The sequence below is a fragment of the Lissotriton vulgaris genome, chromosome 7, assembly GCF_964263255.1.
Source record: "Lissotriton vulgaris chromosome 7, aLisVul1.2, whole genome shotgun sequence".
NCBI lineage: Eukaryota > Metazoa > Chordata > Amphibia > Caudata > Salamandridae > Lissotriton > Lissotriton vulgaris.
In genome coordinates this window covers 1410711373-1410730633 of record NC_141695.1, presented here as the reverse complement: position 1 = coordinate 1410730633, position 19261 = coordinate 1410711373, and the positions used below count along the sequence as shown (strand labels likewise).

General features: G+C 49.4%; 1 pseudogene across 1 annotated transcript in view; it reads left to right on the top strand.

Annotated features, from left to right (window-relative positions):
- Positions 1–4511: 4511 nt before the first annotated feature.
- Positions 4512–19261, top strand: part of LOC147705741 (serotransferrin pseudogene) — a 345569-nt pseudogene continuing 330819 nt past the window's right edge. The window contains exon 1 of the transcript XR_015297376.1: positions 4512–4715. The product of XR_015297376.1 is annotated as a serotransferrin pseudogene (transcript). The remainder of the gene's footprint in view (positions 4716–19261) is intronic.

The window sequence follows — 19261 nt, the reverse complement described above, 5'->3', positions numbered from 1 at the left end:
GTGGTGGTGGAAATGGTAGTGGACGGGGTGGTGAATGTGGTGGTGGATGTGGTGGTGGACGTGGTGGTGGACATGGTAGTGGACGGGGTGGTGAATGTGGTGGTGGATGTGGTTGTGGTGCTGCAGGATGTGGTGATGGACGTGGTGGATGTGGTGGTAGATGTGGTGGTGGTGGATGTGGTGGTGGTGGAAGACGTGGTGGTGGTGGTGGATGTGATGGTGGTGGACGTGGTAGTGGTGGAAATGGTAGTGGACGGGGTGGTGGTCAAAGTTTTAGTGGACGGGGTGGTGGCGGATGTGGTGGTGGTGGACGTGGTGTGGACGTGGTGGGGGTGGATGTGGTGGTGGTGGTAGACGTGGTGGATGTCATAGTGGTGGATGTGGTGGTGGACATGGTGGTGGTGGATGTGGTGGTGGTGGACGTGGTGGTGCTGGTGGATGTGGTGTTGGACGTGGTGGTGGTAGATGTGATGGATGTGGACGTGGTGGTGGATGTGGTGGTCGTAGACTTGGTGGTGATGGATGTGGTGGTGGACATGGTGGGCATGGTGGTGTTGGACATGGTGGTGGACATGGTGGTGGTGGACGTGATGGTGGTGGTGAACGTGGTTGTGGTGGTGAATGTGGTGGTGGATGTGGTGGCGAACGTGGTGGTGGTGGATGTGGTGGTGGACATTGTGGTGGTGGACGTGGTGGTGGTGGACATGGTGGTGGTGGACGTGGTGGTGGTGGTGGATGTGGTGGTGGACGTGGTGGTGGACATGGTGGTGGTGGACGTGGTGGTGGACGTGGTGGTGGTGGAAATGGTGGTGGACATGGTGGTGGTGGATGTAGTGGTGGTGGTAGTGGACGTGGTGGTGAATGTGGTGGTGGATGTGGTTGTGGTGCTGCGGGACGTGGTGGTGGACGTGGTGGATGTGGTGGTAGATGTGGTGGTGGTGGATGTGGTGGTGGTGGAAGACGTGGTGGTGGTGGTGGATGTGATGGTGGTGGACGTGGTAGTGGGGGAAATGGTAGAGGACGGGGTGGTGGTGGATGTGGTGGTGGTGGACGTGGTGTGGACGTGGTGGTGGTGGAGGATGTGGTGGTGGTGAACGTGGTAGTTGATGTGGTGGTGGTGGATGTAGTTGTGGTGGACATGGTGGTGGTGGTGGACGTGGTGCTGGATGTGGTGGTGAACGTGGTGGTGGACGACTATTGGGTAGGAGGGTGCTGGCAGAATGCAGAAGGAGAGGAGGATCTCAAAGGGGGCACATGGGAGAGCAGAAAGAGGCCGAATATTAGAACCAAGCCACAGCATCGCTCTGGTTGATGTTCTTTGCAGAAAGGCATTACGGTGCTCTAGTACATGAATAAACATAACAAGTGCGGTACCCGAAAGTGAAAGCGACCGCGTTTGGAGCTGAAAGTGCACGCAGTGCTTAATGAGCCATGACAGGGAGGAAAGCGCAGCTCGCTCCCGCGGACCCTAGGCCAGGGCAGAGAGAAGGTGGGACCTGCACCCGCCTTTGGCTAATTGTGTGCTGTCTTTCTTAGAAAGACGCATGCAAAGGCAAATAACGGGTAAAGAAAACAAAAGCACACGCACAAGCCTGTGTTCCAAAGTTTAAAGCCCTTACTAAAACTAAGTCTTGTAGCGCATGCACGCTGGCTCAGGCGAGACCTTAAAAGGGACCCAAGACTTTCTCCTGCCAGTTGTAGGCAGAATTCCTTATTGGATGCAACTGGAAACTGTTTTCCAAAAACTCCCTTATCTCCAGTATTGGGCTTTTGGTAATGATCTAGTCCCCATAGAACAAGCAGGATTCTGTGAGCATAGTGGCACTATTGGAGAACATCCTTGATTGAAAAATATCCAATAGGTAGGGGAATGGCCTTATATGTTGCCTTTATAGATTTCTCCACAGCCTTCGAGGCAGATGCGTCACGTTGTAAAGCCCTGCACCACATGTGGGCGTTGCGGTGCAGGGTGGGCGTTCCGGGGCAGGTGCGCCTCGCAAAAGTGCCTGCGTGAAATCTACAAGATTTCACGCAGGCACTTTTAGGCCAATGCTGCATCAAAACCCTGCGCCTGCTTGAAGCAGGCGTAAGGCTTGACGCAGCATTGGATAGATATGGCCCCCCAGAGCAATGCTGGAGCTGCGTCGTGTTTGCGATGCAACTCCAGCAATGCGCCGCCTTTACGGCACAGATGCGTCACGCAACTGTGCCGTTTTTGCCCCATGGTGCGCCACATTGTAAATTCGGCGCACCATGGGTGGTGGAGCTGTGGCGCACAATAACTGGCGCATCCCTGGGGATGCACCAGTTATTGTAAATCTGCCCCTATGTATCGACAATAGTAATTTGACATTGTATGAAATCAGGTTATTGGTTTGGGGTTGTGGAAACCCCACTCAGGCAACAACTACAATCCTTGTGAGGGGGAACCATAAAAGTCACTAAATACCTTGTGCATCCCTCTGGTAGCTTGGCACAAAAGTAATCAGGCTTAACTTAAAGGTATTGTGTAAAGTATTTATGCAGCACACAAACTGTAATAAAGTGTAACCACAATGCAAGTAAAATCTCAAAAGAATTTGGAAAAATAGAGAACATTTTAATAAACAAAATTACATCAGAACGACAAAAATCCAATCAAAAGAACCGGAGATATGTAATTTCAAAGTTTTAGGTAAAAATACTTCCTAGAATCGCAAAGCGCAAACTGTGGCTATCTGGTCACAACGGACTGTGACAAAGTCACATGTTTAGGCGGACCACCATAATTTTCAGGCCGGGTAGAAGGACCAGGTTAGTCCTGCTGAGAATTGTACCTTGTGTCCTTGATGCAAGGCTTTGCATCGAGCTGCGATGGTTACTATGAGGAGCTACGAGGGCTGAGATTCAAAGTCCTGTCTTAAGTTGCATTGGGCTGCATACGTTCTGGTAAGGCTGCTGATCATGAGCTATTATGCAATGGTCTTTGTTGAGTTGCATCGCGCTGCGTTGGTTCTGATTAAGCTACTGATCAAGAGCTGCGATGCAAGGGCCTGAGTCAAGTTGCGTCACACTGCATAATTTCTGACGTAACCCACAATTATACAGGAGTACACTATGATGCTTGCTAAAGGACCAGGTCCTGGAGAGGCACCTCTTGGGGATCAGGAACCCACTCCAGTAGAGGCCAGCTGGGCTCAGGCATGTCCAGTTGCAGGTCCAGTGCAGCAGTGCAGTTGCAGGGAGGTCTCTGGCGTTTGTTGTGTGCCTATAGTTCAGGCAGGAGATTGGCCAACTGACCCTTGGAGTCACTCAGGTTAACCTGGATGAAGGGAGTAGGTCGCGGCTTCCTTCTCAGAGAGCAAGGCAGCTCTCAAGCAGAAGGGCAGTCCTCTGGCAGCAGCAGGGCAGTCTTCTGGCGGCAGGGCAGCCCTTCTCCTGTAATGTCCACAGGTCCCGGTGTGTACTGAACAGTTGTTCTGAGGGTCAAATACTTAGACCTGGTACTAGCCCTTGTGTGTACAGGGAAACCCCTTTGAAGTGCAAGTGAGGCAGGGAACAGCTCCTTCTCCAGCCATCCTGGTCGGATGGCCAACATCCAATTCCCTTTATTACTGTCTGGGAAGAATACACAACCCCCAACAGCAGAGCCATTCACAGTAATGTGACCCAGTACCCTGGCAGAAGGCACACATGATTAATACAAGAAAATGCTAACTTTTTAAAGTGCCATTTTCAGAACTGTGACTTAAAAATCTCACTTTATCATTAAAGAGGATTTAAAATTACAATTTATTTGAATCCAAGCCGCAAATCTCTACCTGCTAACAGTCTAACGTTAGCGCTTATTAAATTAATAAGGTACCCAAGTGTTCGACTATAGAAGAGATAGGCCTTACAGTAGTGAAAAACGAATGTAAGAGTTTTTCACAACTAGGATATGTAACAGTAAAACCCATATAATCTGATTTTTAATCACAGTGCACTGTACCCTATGTACCTTTTGGGCCTCACTTAGGGGGTGACATGTGTACTAAAAAGGAAGGTGTAGGCCTGGCAAAAGGTTAATTTTGACAGGTCAAAATGGCAGGCCTGAGCCTTGCTTTAAAGTGCTACTTTAGTGGGTGGCACAATGAGTACTGCAGGCCTACTAGTAGCATTTAATTTACAGGACATGGAAACATGTAGTACCACTTACTAGGGATGTACAACTTATTTAAATGCACCAATTAGGTGTTTGTCAGTTTTACCATGTTTTAAGAAGAGATCACAAGCATTTTAGCACTTGTTAGCAGTGGTAAAGTGCACAGAGTTCTAAAGCCAGCAAAAACAAATTCAGCGAAGCAGGAGGGGCGAAGACAAAACGTTTGGGGTGTTGGGGTGACCCTGTAGAGAGGACCAGGTCCATCGGTCATCAAGTGGTGAAGGCAGAAATCTGGTGCCCTTTTTTAGAGATGTTATAGTCTATTTGCCTGGTACTTGACTTCTATGTCAGAAGAATTTGGAACAGGGGAGATAGAATGTGCATGATAATGACTGTTTGTTTAACCTTCACATCTCTTTCCATATCAGAGGAAGTAACCAAACAATATGAGCTGCTGTGCCTTGATAATACCAGGAAAGCCATTGATGAGTTTAAGGACTGCCACCTGGCCCAGGTTCCTGCTCATGCAGTGGTGACACGCAGCACTGGAAACACAACAGAAGTCATCGTGGAGTGCCTGACGGCTGCCCAGGTACCTATGGCCTAGATGTATCAAGATTCCTTTTTGCGAATCTTAAATAGCGATTTTTTGCGAATCGCTATTTAGAATTCGCAAAATGGAATGTATGTAAAAAATTGCATTTTTTTTGCGATTCCTTACTTATCTTTATTTGCGAATTCGCATTTTGCGAATTCGCAAATAAGGAATAATTCCCCATGCATTCCTATGGGCCAGGAGGCCCATAGGAATGATTGTGCAGTAATTCTCAAATTGCGAATTCGCAATTTGCTAATCGCAATTTGAGAATTATTTCAAGGGTGCAGGGGTGTCTCATGGACACCCTGCTGCACCCCTGAAACTTACATGTGTGTGCATATGGCACACATACATGCCCTATGGGCATGTATGTGTGTCACATGCCACCTTCAAAATAGTCAAATTTTGTTTTTTAAAAGGATTTCGCAAATTAACACGAACCTCAAATTGGTGTTAATTTGCGAATCCTTAACCCAAATTCGCAATTTTAAAAAGTTTCATACATGCCATTTAAGGAATCGCAAAATTGCGATTCCTTAAATGCATAAGCAAAATAAGGAATCGCAATTTTTTGCGATTCCTTATTTTGCTAATTTCTGATACATCTCAAAAGATGCTAAATGTCCGTTTGCGATTCCTTAAGGCCGAAATTCTGCGAATTTCGGCCTTAACGAATCGCAAAAGGCTTGATACATCTAGGCCCATATCTTTTACATTTCTTACATTTTGTAAATCGGTAATAATTCCTTGGAATCCACAGTTCTGTTTAAAGGCAAGATGAATAGCAGTGGTGGCCGGTAATTTTAGCAGTGAGGGTGGGCAGACGGGGCTCACATGCACACTCACTCACACCAATGCATTCCTGCAGACGCGCACACACACACACACCCATTCACAACACTCGTTCCCAAATATTCATACATACATGCACACATGCACCAAACATTTTTTAAAAATTACACTTACCCTTTCAACTCTGCCACGGAGCTCCCAGGAGGGTTGTAACTGCTGCCTTCTGTCATTGGCTGACCTTAAGTCAGCTAATGAGGTGAGGCAGCAGTCCCTTCCTCGTCACAGAGTGAAATGGGGTCAGTGAAAGTAAATCTGTGATAAGGTGCTAGTGATTGGTAATCGGCCCTGAGTACTTTAGGGCTTAAAGCTGAGGTGCCCAGGTCTGTGGCAATCAGTGACACTACCCTTATCATGAGGGGGAGGACCTTGAGGTACTTTACCAGGCCAAAGAGGTCACACCGGCAGGAGCTGTGACATCTTCAACCCAGCAATGTTAAGAGCAGGTAGCTAGGTGCCTTTGCAAATGTGTGCATGTCTAGCTCCTGACTTCTTGACCTGAAAATAAAGAGTGCCTGTCAGGCTGATATTTGCTCAGTCTGACAGACACTCTTCTTGTTGGGCAAAAGGTGAAAAGGTATGGCCCCTCCACCCATTAGGAAGACTGCAGCTGACAGATTGGAACAATATTCTAGCCTGACTTTAACTCTGAAAGCCATATGGCAGTACAAAATTGTATCCAAAAATAAAATGACTGATGTTGTGCTCTGGGTTAGTATTTTCCTATTTTGCAAGGGAAAGTACTGATTTGACGGTTCTTTATATATTTTTTTAAAACCTGCTTTTGTCTGTAAATATATGACATTCAATGGTACAAACACAGAATCTCAGATTTTTGGTTGGTCTGGTGTTGTAGCAACACAGTTAAACACTATCATTGAGGTAAGAAGTGAGGTGATCTAGCGCTGAACATGGAAAATCTAGCCTCTTTACAGCCTTCTCAGGAGGAATGTACTGTAACCAGTGGTTTACACTGAAGTAATGAAAGAGCATGTGATGACTAGGTAGGCCTGAACTTAAGTAGTGCTATTCCTACAGGAGAGTAGCCTAGCTCATATGCTATAAGACTTATTTCCTTGATGCAAGACCCACCACTGATATAATCTCTAAGAGTTTGTCTGTGTTAAGTGAATCATGAGAACTCTGTTGTATTGTTGAATTATTCATGTTCCCAGTGAGATATTACTACAATATTACTGATTCACAATCCAGCTGTTCTTTCTTAAAAGAGTTCATACATCTATGAAGATAATAAAACCACCGCTGCTCACCAGACAGTGGTTGCGTCTGAAACTTTTGTGCATGTGTGTTAAAATCTTGCCTTTGCCCTGCCTGACTCGAGGAGTAGATTGCACTACAATGGGGTAATTATCCCACTCATTAAAAAGCCTGCCATTTATGGCTGACTTGAAAAGTACAAGTCTATTGCACTCCTCACCACCATCTACAAGGTTATGAAGAAGCATCTGACACTGTGTCACTCCATCTTCTTGAACACTGCTAAGCTATTCAACTGGACGCGGGTGGCATTTGCTCCAAACCTAGCACCAAGTCAGTTTTCCGGTCTGTGTTCGATGTATTTTGTGTCATCAAGGATGAAGGAAATCTGGCCAGTAACTGCTGTTACACAATCATTTGTGATATTTCGATTGACTACCTTGGTGCATCTAGACTGGCAGCCTCTGCAATGGGTGAGTTTAAATCTTTCCTTAGTTGTCCGAAGCAGAAGGCTTATATGCTCCCTTCCCTTCCTCATTATTTTGCCAAGCTTCTAGTAATGTGTGAGTACTCTAGAGCTTGGCTTTCTGTCTCATTTTTTTCTACCCACTGGGAGAACTGACCCTGCTCTCTGGCTTAGGGTTTTCTCCTGTGCGTATGACACTCACCTACTTTAGACCATTATTAATCTGATTCTGTCAGTCTCCTGGGGAAGTGACTTATTTCCATTCGTTTTTAGTTTTGCCTACACTGTGCATGCTGTGAGACGTATTGTTTACTATTCAACGGGCTTATAAACAGCCCACAGTATACCATTGGTTGTTTTCATCACTCTAATTTGCAATCTTTCGATTGCTTAGATCCCTTTGGTTTCCTTTCCTTTCTTGTGTTAGATGCTCCCTGGAGCATGCACCAAGTATATGGGTTCTTTCTCGTCTTTTTGCAACACATTATTGTTTTATATGTTATTCCTGGATGTGCAATGTGCTTTCCTACCTTGAACATTGGCACATGACTTCTTATTTATGTCTGTATATATCTACTCCATGCTACTCTATTCTACAACTCTGCGCTATTCCACTCCATGCCACTCAACGCCACTTTACTCAATTCAACTCCACTCTACTCAGTGCCACTCCACTCTACTCTAAGCCCTCTTAAGCCACTCCACTCTATGTGATGCTACTCTACGGCACTCTACGCAAACTCACTCTACACCACTTTACTCTGCAGCACTCTACTCTATGCCAATCTTTTTTATACCACTCGGTGCTCCTCCACTATATGCCACTCAACCCTACACTGCGCTACTCTAGCCCACACTACACCACTCCACTCTATGCCACTCCACTCTACACCACTCAACCCCACTCCATGCCACTTTAATCTTCACCACTCCATGCCACTCCGCTACATACAATGCTACTCTACCTCACTCTACACCACTCCACTCTACACCTCTCCACTTCATGCAACTCTACTCACCACCACATCATTCCACCTTATGCCTACTCCATACTTCTCCACTCAACTCTATGCCACTCTACGCCACTCCACGCCACTCCACACAACTCTACTCTAGGCCACTCCACTCCATTCTACTCAATGCCACTCTACTGTATGCCACTCCAATCTTCTTTTTACCAATCCATGCCTCTGTACTCCATGCCAGTCTATGCTACTTCAGCTTACTCCACACCACTCTACTCCACATTACTCTACTCCACACCACTCTGCACCACACCACTCTGCACCACTCTTTGCAACTCCACCCCACTTTGCTGCACTCTACTCTACGCCACTCTACTCTTAACCACTCTGCTCTACGCCTCACTATGCCACTTCACTCCACTCTACGCAACTCTGTACTCTATGTATTGTAATCTGTGTCACTCTACTTTAACCAACTCCACTCCACCCTATGCCTCTGTATGCCTTTACTTCTGTCCACTCCACTCTACACCACTCTATGCCACTCCACCCCATACCATGCCACTCTACTTTAAGCTACTCAATGCCCCTTCACTCTATTCCATTATGTACACCACTTCATTCCACACTACACCGCCAACACCACTCGATGCTACTCTACTCAACTTCACTCTACTGCACTCTACGCCACTCTTTACCATTCTACTCTATGTCACTACTACAACACTTCACACTACTCAACACCACTTTACTCTATGGCACTCCACTCTACTGTACTCTTTGCAACTCTGCTCTACGCTACTCTACTCTACACCACTACACACTACTCTACTCTATGCCACTCTAGGCCACTCAACTCTCTGGCATTCTACTCCATGCCACTCTACTCCCTACCACTCTAATCTACACAAACCAACTCTATGTCACTCTACTGTATGCCACCCTGGCTACTCTATGCCACTCTACTCTGCACCACTCCACTCTATGACACTCTACTCCACTTTACACCACTCCACTTGACTCTGCACCACTCCACCCGCTCTACACCACTACCTGCTACTCTACCCTATTCTCCTCCACTCTCCTCCACTCCACTCCACACCACTCCATTTCACTCTACACCACTCGGTCACACTCTACACCACTCCATACATCTCTCCAATTTTTACAATATCGTCATTATCCTTACTCTTAGGCCTCTATTCTTATAGCTGATGAGTATAACCTCAGGGGGGTATCTCAGGTCACACAGCAGAAGTCCAATAATTTCAGCATGAACTTAGGCAAATACCAGCAAGTGCTATTCCAAGACAAATGGACATCTGGGAGTTACTTTGGGGTCAATTCCGATTCGGTAAAACCCCGTCCGAAACGTCGTATGTAGCCTTTTTTCCGTACGAATCGTACGGAGAACCATACCCGTACGTACAATGTAGTACGATGTGTACACAATGCAGTTCTCCGTACAATTCGTACCAAAGCCTGTACAAACCATTAATCCGTACGAATCGTATTCGGAACACGCAGTACTCGACATCCGTACGGTTCGAAGCAGCTTTTTCCGACCCAACGAGTACGATTCGTGTCGATAACACTCCGTACGACCCTTTTGCTATGGGAGTTATAAACGTCCGTAAAACCAGATTTTGAGTCGAAATGAGTACAGAATGGCCCCCGTGTATGGTGCGTTCACCCCATCATTTCAGGGGTACGGTGCGTACATGTATGGTGTGTATACCCCATCATTGCAGGGGTACGGTTCGTAGGGGTACGATGCGTACCCCCCATGACTGCAGGTGTACGGTGCGTAGGGGTACGGTTCGTACCCCCAAGGTCGTAGGTGTACGGTGCGTACACAGGTGCGCACACCCCTTGAATTTAGGGGTACGGTGCGTATGCGATAGTGTAGCACTCCATACGAATTGCTCATACGCGACGTATCCGTATGAATCTCGTCCTCATTCCCCGGTCCGGATCGTACTTGGTGGGTGTACGGCATGTTTAAGATTCGTACGGTTTACCGTGCGGGTCTATGTGATACAGTTTTATACTTGACTTTCGTACGGTGCGCGGCGATTCATACGGATTTCGGGCCTACGGATCATACTACGCGATTCGGACGGATTTGTACGATTCGTACGGAAACGGCTACGAATACGAATCATCGTACGGATTTGTTTCCCGTATCGGAATCAACCCCATTATGTGCACGTTTTTCAGACTTAAACTTTTAAATATCAACAGCCAATGCCCATCTGACTCTGCAGTTCAATAGACGCATCATGCACATGCACATTGTGTTGTTTTAAATTATACTTTTGTCCGCATTGAACCACGTCATGAGGTTGTTGACTTTCTTCAAACAACAATTGCTAGTGACTTATTTGTCTAAACAACTCTTATTCTTACTTCAAAGCAAAGCGGTAAATCCTACCAGAGAAGTGGAAAAGTTGGAAACATGCACAAATCTTAATGGGTGGACAATCACAGCATCTTATAAGATCTTTTTTCTTAGCTCATTAGGGCTCACATAAATGTTTACTTTTAAAGAAAGTATTCAACAGAAATCTCAGTCTACCAATATGGTGTGGGCCACAGCCTGGAATACTCCTGCACTACACTTTACGCGAAAAAGGTGTTTACAGAAAGCTGTGTCTAGATTTAACACGTATTCTGACTCACCTTCATTACTTCTGGAGCCTAAGGAGATAATGAGGAATTATAAAAATGACATTTGAAATTCTGAAAGAATGTAGATTGACACAAAATTGACCACTTCTATGAAGCGCTCTAACTTATAGAATCTCTATGACATGTGGTTTTGCATGGGTTGCAAAACTACCACTGATTGGATTGCACTGCTTGAGGTAGCCAACAGGATTACATTTCAGTATAAAACTGTCAGATATGCATGTTTTATAGGATTTACCCTAGATTCCTCTATAGTAAACAGGGACATTTTATGCTTTAAACTACCACTTTGAGGCATTTCCCCTAAATTCAATTTACAATACTCAGTCCTCATATTCACTGGCTAAGGCACATTTCAGATGTGAATCATTTTGTCAAATATAAAATCTTCACGAATAGAGGTCTGAAGCAAGGTGGTATGTTTACATTCCTCCTTTTCCTCTTCTCCACAGTTGATGGTGGCACTTCTTTGGATAAAGCTAGATTGTATGCACATAAAATTGGGAAGCAGTACTTGCAGCTGCTGTTTTATACAGATTACACATTTTTATTGGATCATATGGTCGAGCGTTCACTAGATACTTTAGCAGCATATACCATCCCTATCATCAAAGAGGGCAGTGAAACATTTGAAAATCTAAAATGATCATTTTTGGATGCAACATGAATCTACGCCATTGTCACCGATAGGGAGGGGGTGGGGGGTAGAGCACAAAATCTGTAAGGACAGTGTATATGTATAGAGGTATCTGCAGGTAGTCACAACCTGCTATTTTTGTAATATCAAATCTAAAAGTAGGGGCCTCTATTTCATCATGAACAAAATCTATACTAAAACTCGACTGAAACTCTGATTTCTGATGTTAAAGTAAGCGTTTTACCTGCCCTTACTTACAACTGCTGAAGAGGATAAGAAAGGATGTTTTAGTTGTGTGATATGATAGCAGTTGACCCCAAGAGGAACAGAGAAATCACCTAGTGTGAAAAAGTGATTAGGATGATTTTGTGGTGTCATAGCGTCAAAGCCTTATCTACATTCTCAGATAGTGGTGAATCTTAAGTCAAATGCAGTGATTGTGGCTTGAGTTGTACCAAACTGTTTATCTGAGATGCTATGCGGAAGACCTGATTACCAAAACTATTGTATTTACAAACTCTTTCATTTGAATTGACAGAAGAATGTTTTATTTCTGAAGAATTATATTTTCATACTTTGGATATTGAAATTATTTGGAAACTACAATCATTTACGTCATAAAGCTAAACTAGGTATTATTATTGTACTCTGTCTACCATACTGTGACCTTTCTCTGTCTACCCACCACTCTCTGATCTGGTACCTTGGGACTTTTTCTGGGTTGCCAAAAGAAATCTGAATATCGAGAAACCTTTCTCAACACAAACTATATCCTGCCGTTCTTTAAAAAAAAAAACTAGTATCACTTTTTTTCTGTATTCTTTGCTTGCGCTGTTTTGGTACAACTGAAGCCACAATCACTGCATTTGACTTAAGATTCACCACTATCTGAGAATGTAGATAAGGCTTTGACGCTATGACACCACAAAATCATCCTAATCGCTCTCGAGTGGTTCCGGTCGTTCTTAACCAACCGGGCCTTTAGCGTGACCGTCCCACCTTATCAGTCCAAATTCCATCCGTTAAACCTGGGGGTCCCCCAAGGCTCCTCGCTGAGCCCTACGCTGTTTAATCTGTACGTAAGGCCACTAGCTGAGGTTGTCAAACAATGGGGTATGACCATGGTGTCATATGCCGATGACACCCAGCTAGCGGTCACGATCAGCGGGGATGCCGAAGTCGATGCCCCCAGGTTTCAACAAGGACTGCGGGCGGTCGCCAGCTGGATGACGTCCAACTGTCTCCAGCTGAACGCTAGCAAGACCGAGGTCATGGTCTTTGGCAGACAGCCGGAACTGTGGGGAGAGAGATGGTGGCCGGGGGATTTGGGTCCTGCTCCCATCCCAGTGGCCGAGCTTAAGAACCTCGGGGTCTGGCTGGACCCCTCCCTCACGTTTGTGTGCCACACCAAACGCACGGCTGCATGCTGCTTTGGCATCCTGCGCGTGCTCCGTCCTGTGCTTAAGTTCTTCGATGCCCCTACCAGGCAACTCATGATCCAAGCTACTGTCATCTCCAGGCTGGATTATGCGAGTTCCTTGTTGGCCGGTCTGAATCTGGCAGAGATCGGGCGCTTACAGAGGATTCAGAACGCCGCAGCTAGAGCGGTGGTAGGCCTCCCAAGATTCTGTCCTACTTCCAGTACCCTGCGGTCACTGCATTGGCTTCCGGTGGCCCAGCGGATCCAGTTTAACCCTTTCGATGCTGATGACGAGCTGGGCTCGTCATGGTGCACGGTGGTCGTGTGCTGATGACGAGCCCAGCTCGTCATGAGCCCCACCCTCGGGGGAAGCGCTGGCGCTCCCCCCGAGGTTCTCTGATCTTCGTTGTTTTGCTCGGGCGGCAGCGGAAGAGCTTCCGCTGCCGCCCCCGCCCCCCCCCCCCTGGGAATCCCTGATGACGTCAGCGCGCACAGCGCGCACTGACATCATCAGGGATTCCCTGCGCTCGGGAAGCCATTTGCTTCCTGCGCGCCAAGGAGAAAGGTGAGTTTCTCGTGTCCGGCGGGGGTTTGGGGCCGCAAAGAGGCATCAGGGGAGAGGAAAGAGATTTTCCTTTCCCCTGAAGTCTCTTTGCAGGGCATTTCTGCCTCACGATCGCGCACAGCGTCGCGATCGTGCGGCGGAAATGCCCCCACTAGCACCAGGGATTGTAAATTTAGCTTTTCGGAAGCGACCCCTTGGGCAAGGGTCGCTTCCAGGTGGGCAGACATTTTCTCGACGATTTTCTGCCCCCCTGGGGGCAAATCGGCCCGTTATTTCGGCCGTTTTGCCCCCAGGGGGGGCAGAAATAAACCACTGGCACCAGGGATTATTTGTTTTGGCAATGTTTGTTTTTGGAAGCGACCCCTTGGGTAAGGGTCGCTTCCTGGGGGCCATTATTTTGTCGTTTATTTTCTGTCCCCCCTGGGGGCAAATCGGCCCGTTTTTTTGCCGTTTTGCCCCCGGGGGGGGTCCGAAAATGCCCACTAGCACCAGGGATCATGAAATTAGCTTTTAGGAAGCGACCCCTTGGGCAAGGGTCGCTTCCAGGTGGGCAGCCATTTTATTTTCGATTTTCTGCTGACCCTGGGGGCAAATCGGGCCGTTATTTCGGCCGTTTTGCCCCCGGGGGGGCAGAAATAAACCACTGGCACCAGGGATTTTTTATTAGTGCATGTTTGTTTTGGGAAGCGACCCCTTGGGTAAGGGTCGCCTCCAGGGGGCCTTGATTTTGTTGTTTATTTTCTGTCCCCCCCCCCTTGGGGCAAATAGGGCCTTTTTTTGCCGTTTTGCCCCCGGGGGGGGGGGCAGAAAATGCCCACTAGCACCAGGGATCTTGAAATTAGCTTTTAGGAAGCGACCCCTTGGGCAAGGGTCGCTTCCAGGTGGGCTGTGATAATATTTTTGTTTTTCTGCCCCCCCGGGGGGCAAATCAGCCCATTTTTTTTGTTGCTTTGCCCCCAGGTGGGGGCAGAAATTCCCCACTGGCACCAGGGAACTGTTTTGAGGCAATGTATATGTTTTGGAGGCGACCCCTTGGGCAAGGGTCTCTTCCTGGTGGCAAGTAATTGTTTTTGAATTTCTGCCCCCTCTTGGGGCAAATCGGAGTGGTGTTTGCCTGGCGGTGTGTGTAGTGGTGCTTGGCTGGATGGTGTGCGTGGAGTGGTACTTGGCTGTATGTGCACGGAGTGCTGCTTGGCTGGCGGTGTGTGTGGAGTGGCGCATGGCTGGATGGTGTGCGTGGAGCGGTACTTGGCTGTCTGTGCACGGAGTGGTGCTTTGCTTGCGGTGTGCGTGGAGTGGCGCTTTGCTTGCGGTGTGCGTGGAGTGGTGCTTGGCTGGCGGTGTGCGTGGAGTGGCGCTTGCGGTGTGCGTGGAGTGGTGCTTGGCTGGTGGTGTGCGTGGAGTGGTACTTGGCTGTCTGTGCGTGGAGTGGTGCTTGGCTGGCGGTGTGTGTGGACTGGTGCTTGGCTGGCGGTGTGCGTGGAGTGGTGCTTGGCTTGCGGTGTGGTGCTTGGCTGGCGGTGTGTGTGGAGTGGCGCTTGGCTGGATGGTGTGCGTGGAGTGGCGCTTGGCTGGATGGTGTGCGTGGAGTGGCGCTAGGCTGGATGGTGTGCGTGGAGTGGTGCTTGGCTTGCGGTGTGCGTGGAGTGGTGCTTGGCTTGCGGTGTGCGTGGAGTGGCGCTTGGCTTGCGGTGTGCGTGGAGTGGCGCTTGGCTTGCGGTGTGCGTGGAGTGGCGCTTGGCTGGCGGTGTGGTGCTTGGCTGGCGGTGTGGTGCTTGGCTGGCGGTGTGTGTGGAGTGGCGCATGGCTGGATGGTGTGCGCGGAGTAGTACTTGGCTGTCTGTGCACGGAGTGGTGCTTGGCTGGTGGTGTGTGTGGAGTGGACCTTGGCTGGATGGTGTGCGTGGAGTGGCGCTTGGCTGGATGGTGTGCGTGGAGTGGCGCTTGGCTGGATGGTGTGCGTGGAGTGGTGCTCGGCTTGCGGTGTGCGTGGAGTGGTGCTTGGCTTGCGGTGTGCGTGGAGTGGCGCTTGGCTTGCGGTGTGCATGGAGTGGCGCTTGGCTTGTGGTGTGCGTGGAGTGGCGCTTGGCTGGCGGTGTGGTGCTTGGCTGGCGGTGTGGTGCTTGGCTGGCGGTGTGTGTGGAGTGGCGCATGGCTGGATGGTGTGCGTGGAGTAGTACTTGGCTGTCTGTGCACGGAGTGGTGCTTGGCTGGTGGTGTGTGTGGAGTGGCGCTTGGCTGGATGGTGTGCGTGGAGTGGCGCTTGGCTGGATGGTGTGCGTGGAGTGGTACTTGGCTGTCTGTGCATGGAGTGGTACTTGGCTGTCTGTGCATGGAGTGGTGTTTGGCTGGCGGTGTGTGTGGAGTGGCGCTTGGCTGGATGGTGTGCGTGGAGTGGTTCGTGGCTGTCTGTGCACGGAGTGCTGCTTGTCTGGCGGTGTGTGTGGAGTGGTGCTTGGCTGGCGGTGTGCGTGGAGTGGCGCTTGGCTTGCGGTGTGGTGCTTGGCTGGCGGTGTGTGTGGAGTGGCGCATGGCTGGATGGTGTGCGTGGAGTAGTACTTGGCTGTCTGTGCACGGAGTGGTGCTTGGCTGGTGGTGTGTGTGGAGTGGCGCTTGGCTGGATGGTGTGCGTGGAGTGGCGCTTGGCTGGATGGTGTGCGTGGAGTGGCGCTTGACTGGATGGTGTGCGTGGAGTGGTGCTTGGCTTGCGGTGTGCGTGGAGTGGCGCTTGGCTTGCGGTGTGCGTGGAGTGGCGCTGTGCTTGCGGTGTGCGTGGAGTGGTGCTTGGCTTGCGGTGTGCGTGGAGTGGTGCTTGGCTTGCGGTGTGCATGGAGTGGCGCTTGGCTTGCGGTGTGCGTGGAGTGGCGCTTGGCTAGCGGTGTGGTGCTTGGCTGGCGGTGTGTGTGGAGTGGCGCATGGCTGGATGGTGTGCGTGGAGTAGTACTTGGCTGTCTGTGCACGGAGTGGTGCTTGGCTGGTGGTGTGTGTGGAGTGGCGCTTGGCTGGATGGTGTGCGTGGAGTGGCGCTTGGCTGGATGGTGTGCGTGGAGTGGCGCTTGGCTGGATGGTGTGCGTGGAGTGGTGCTTGGCTTGCGGTGTGCGTGGAGTGGCGCTTGGCTTGCGGTGTGCGTGGAGTGGCGCTGTGCTTGCGGTGTGCGTGGAGTGGTGCTTGGCTTGCGGTGTGCGTGGAGTGCTGCTTGGCTTGCGGTGTGCATGGAGTGGCGCTTGGCTTGCGGTGTGCGTGGAGTGGCGCTTGGCTAGCGGTGTGGTGCTTGGCTGGCGGTGTGTGTGGAGTGGCGCATGGCTGGATGGTGTGCGTGGAGTAGTACTTGGCTGTCTGTGCACGGAGTGGTGCTTGGCTGGCAGTGTGTGTGGAGTGGCGCTTGGCTGGATGGTGTGCGTGGAGTGGTACTTGGCTGTCTGTGCATGGAGTGGTACTTGGCTGTCTGTGCATGGAGTGGTGTTTGGCTGGCGGTGTGTGTGGAGTGGCGCTTGGCTGGATGGTGTGCGTGGAGTGGTTCGTGGCTGTCTGTGCACGGAGTGCTGCTTGTCTGGCGGTGTGTGTGGAGTGGCGCATGGCTGGATGGTGTGCGTGGAGTAGTACTTGGCTGTCTGTGCACGGAGTGGTGCTTGGCTGGTGGTGTGTGTGGAGTGGCGCTTGGCTGGATGGTGTGCGTGGAGTGGTGCTTGGCTTGCGGTGTGCGTGGAGTGGCGCTTGGCTTGCGGTGTGCGTGGAGTGGCGCTTGGCTTGCGGTGTGCGTGGAGTGGTGCTTGGCTTGCGGTGTGCATGGAGTGGCGCTTGGCTTGCGGTGTGGTGCTTGGCTGGCGGTGTGTGTAGAGTGGCGCATGGCTGGATGGTGTGCGTGGAGTAGTACTTGGCTGTCTGTGCACGGAGTGGTGCTTGGCTGGATGGTGTGCGTGGAGTGGCGCTTGGCTGGATGGTGTGCGTGGAGTGGCGCTTGGCTGGATGGTGTGCGTGGAGTGGCGCTTGGCTTGCGGTGTGCGTGGAGTGGCGCTTTGCTTGCGGTGTGCGTGGAGTGGTGCTTGGCTTGCGGTGTTCGTGGAGTGGTGTTTGGCTGGCAGTGTGCATGGTCTGTCGCTTGGATGGTGGTGTGGGTGGACTGGCGCTCGGCTGGCGGTGTGTGAGTACCTACTTTCTGTTGGTCACTACACACACTGCTAGTTGAGTGACACTCTACTCAGTCCATCATTTTGTGTAGTTGCTGTGGCAGATATTTGGGTGTGTGAAAGTGATGGGCCCTTGAATGGCGCTGTCTGCTGGTGTGAGTGTTGTAATGTGATGGGTCTGCGGCTGGTGGTGTGAATGTTTTGTATGTGTCACACGTACGAAAGGTGTATGAATGTCCTTACTGCCCCCGTGTGATGGGGTACTGGTAGGAGCAGAAGACCGACTGGCACCAAAGGGGTTAGGCAGTAAAATAAATCCAAAAAATTAACCAGTGTCTTGATGTTAAACCTCATCTAATCCCAATTGGTCTTTGCCCTATTTGATGGCCCCTCTGTGCAAATGTAAATTTGGGGGGCAAATTTGTGTGTGGTTTTTTCAATTGTTATATTGTTTGTGAAATGTGGTAGTAATTTTTTTATCTTCTCCATTTTTGCCTTGTTCCAGGCTTTTGCTGTTTGGATTGTTGTAGGTTGCGGGTCCGTTACTGTTGGTTTTGCAGCTTGTGTAGTTGCTTGTGCTTGGTAAGTGAATGTATTTTGTACTACTTTCCCTTGTTTTTTGTCTTTTTGAAAAAGGTTGTACTTATATCACTTTGTGTGGCTCTGTTTCTTTTTTTCTTCAGCATTAGTGTTTTATGTGCACTTTGATTTCTAATTTGTTTTTTTTCTTTTCTTTCTAGTGGGATATCATTTCTTTTTGCTGTGTCTCAGCAGAGTAGGTGCTGGTGAGTGTAGCTGTATTTGGTAAGAGTGAAATTGTTTTGGATTGTATTGATCTTTGTGTGAAAGCCTTACCTTGTTTACTTCTTACTTTGCACAGTGTAGGTTGTTGTTCACTTGTGTGTGCTGTCTTTCTTTGTAAGGATAATGGCTAGTCGCAGGATTACTGCTCAGCAGGTTCTTAGTTTGCTTTTTGAGTCTTCCTCTGACCATGGTTCAGAGACTGACTCTGATTCGGATTTGGAGGTTGGTGGAGAAGATTCAGGCAGTGAGTTTTCTCTTTGCCTGCATTCATCATCATCGGATGAAGAATCTTCTTCTAGTGCTGATGAAGTGTCTATGGTAGCGGAGGACATTGTTGCGCCGGTAGTGGACCAAGAGGCAGCTGTGCTACTTCCTAGGGCTGCAAGGTATCCTTTCTTTTTACGTCGGCATGAGGCAGGTGGGCTACAGCCTGCGCCCAAAAGGCTTCATATTGCTGTGGTGCGCCAAGCGGCATCTGGTGCTGTTAGGCCTCCTATTGTTGTAGAGCGGCAAGGTGCATCAGGGTCTGATTTGTTTTCCGGTGGTGTAGTGCAGCAAGAAGCTTCTCAGGCTGCTGGGCTTCCCGTTGGTGACGTGCTGCAAGAGGCATCTGGGGCTGGTAGGCTTCCCATTGTTGTAGAGCAGCAAGATGCATCTGGACCTGCTTTGTTTCCCGGTGGTGTAGTGCAGCAAGAGTCTTCTGGGGATGCTATGTTTTCTGTTGGTGATGTGCAGCCAGAAGTATCTGTGGATGTTAGGCTTCCCGTACGTGTACAGCAACAAGTGGCTTCTGGTCT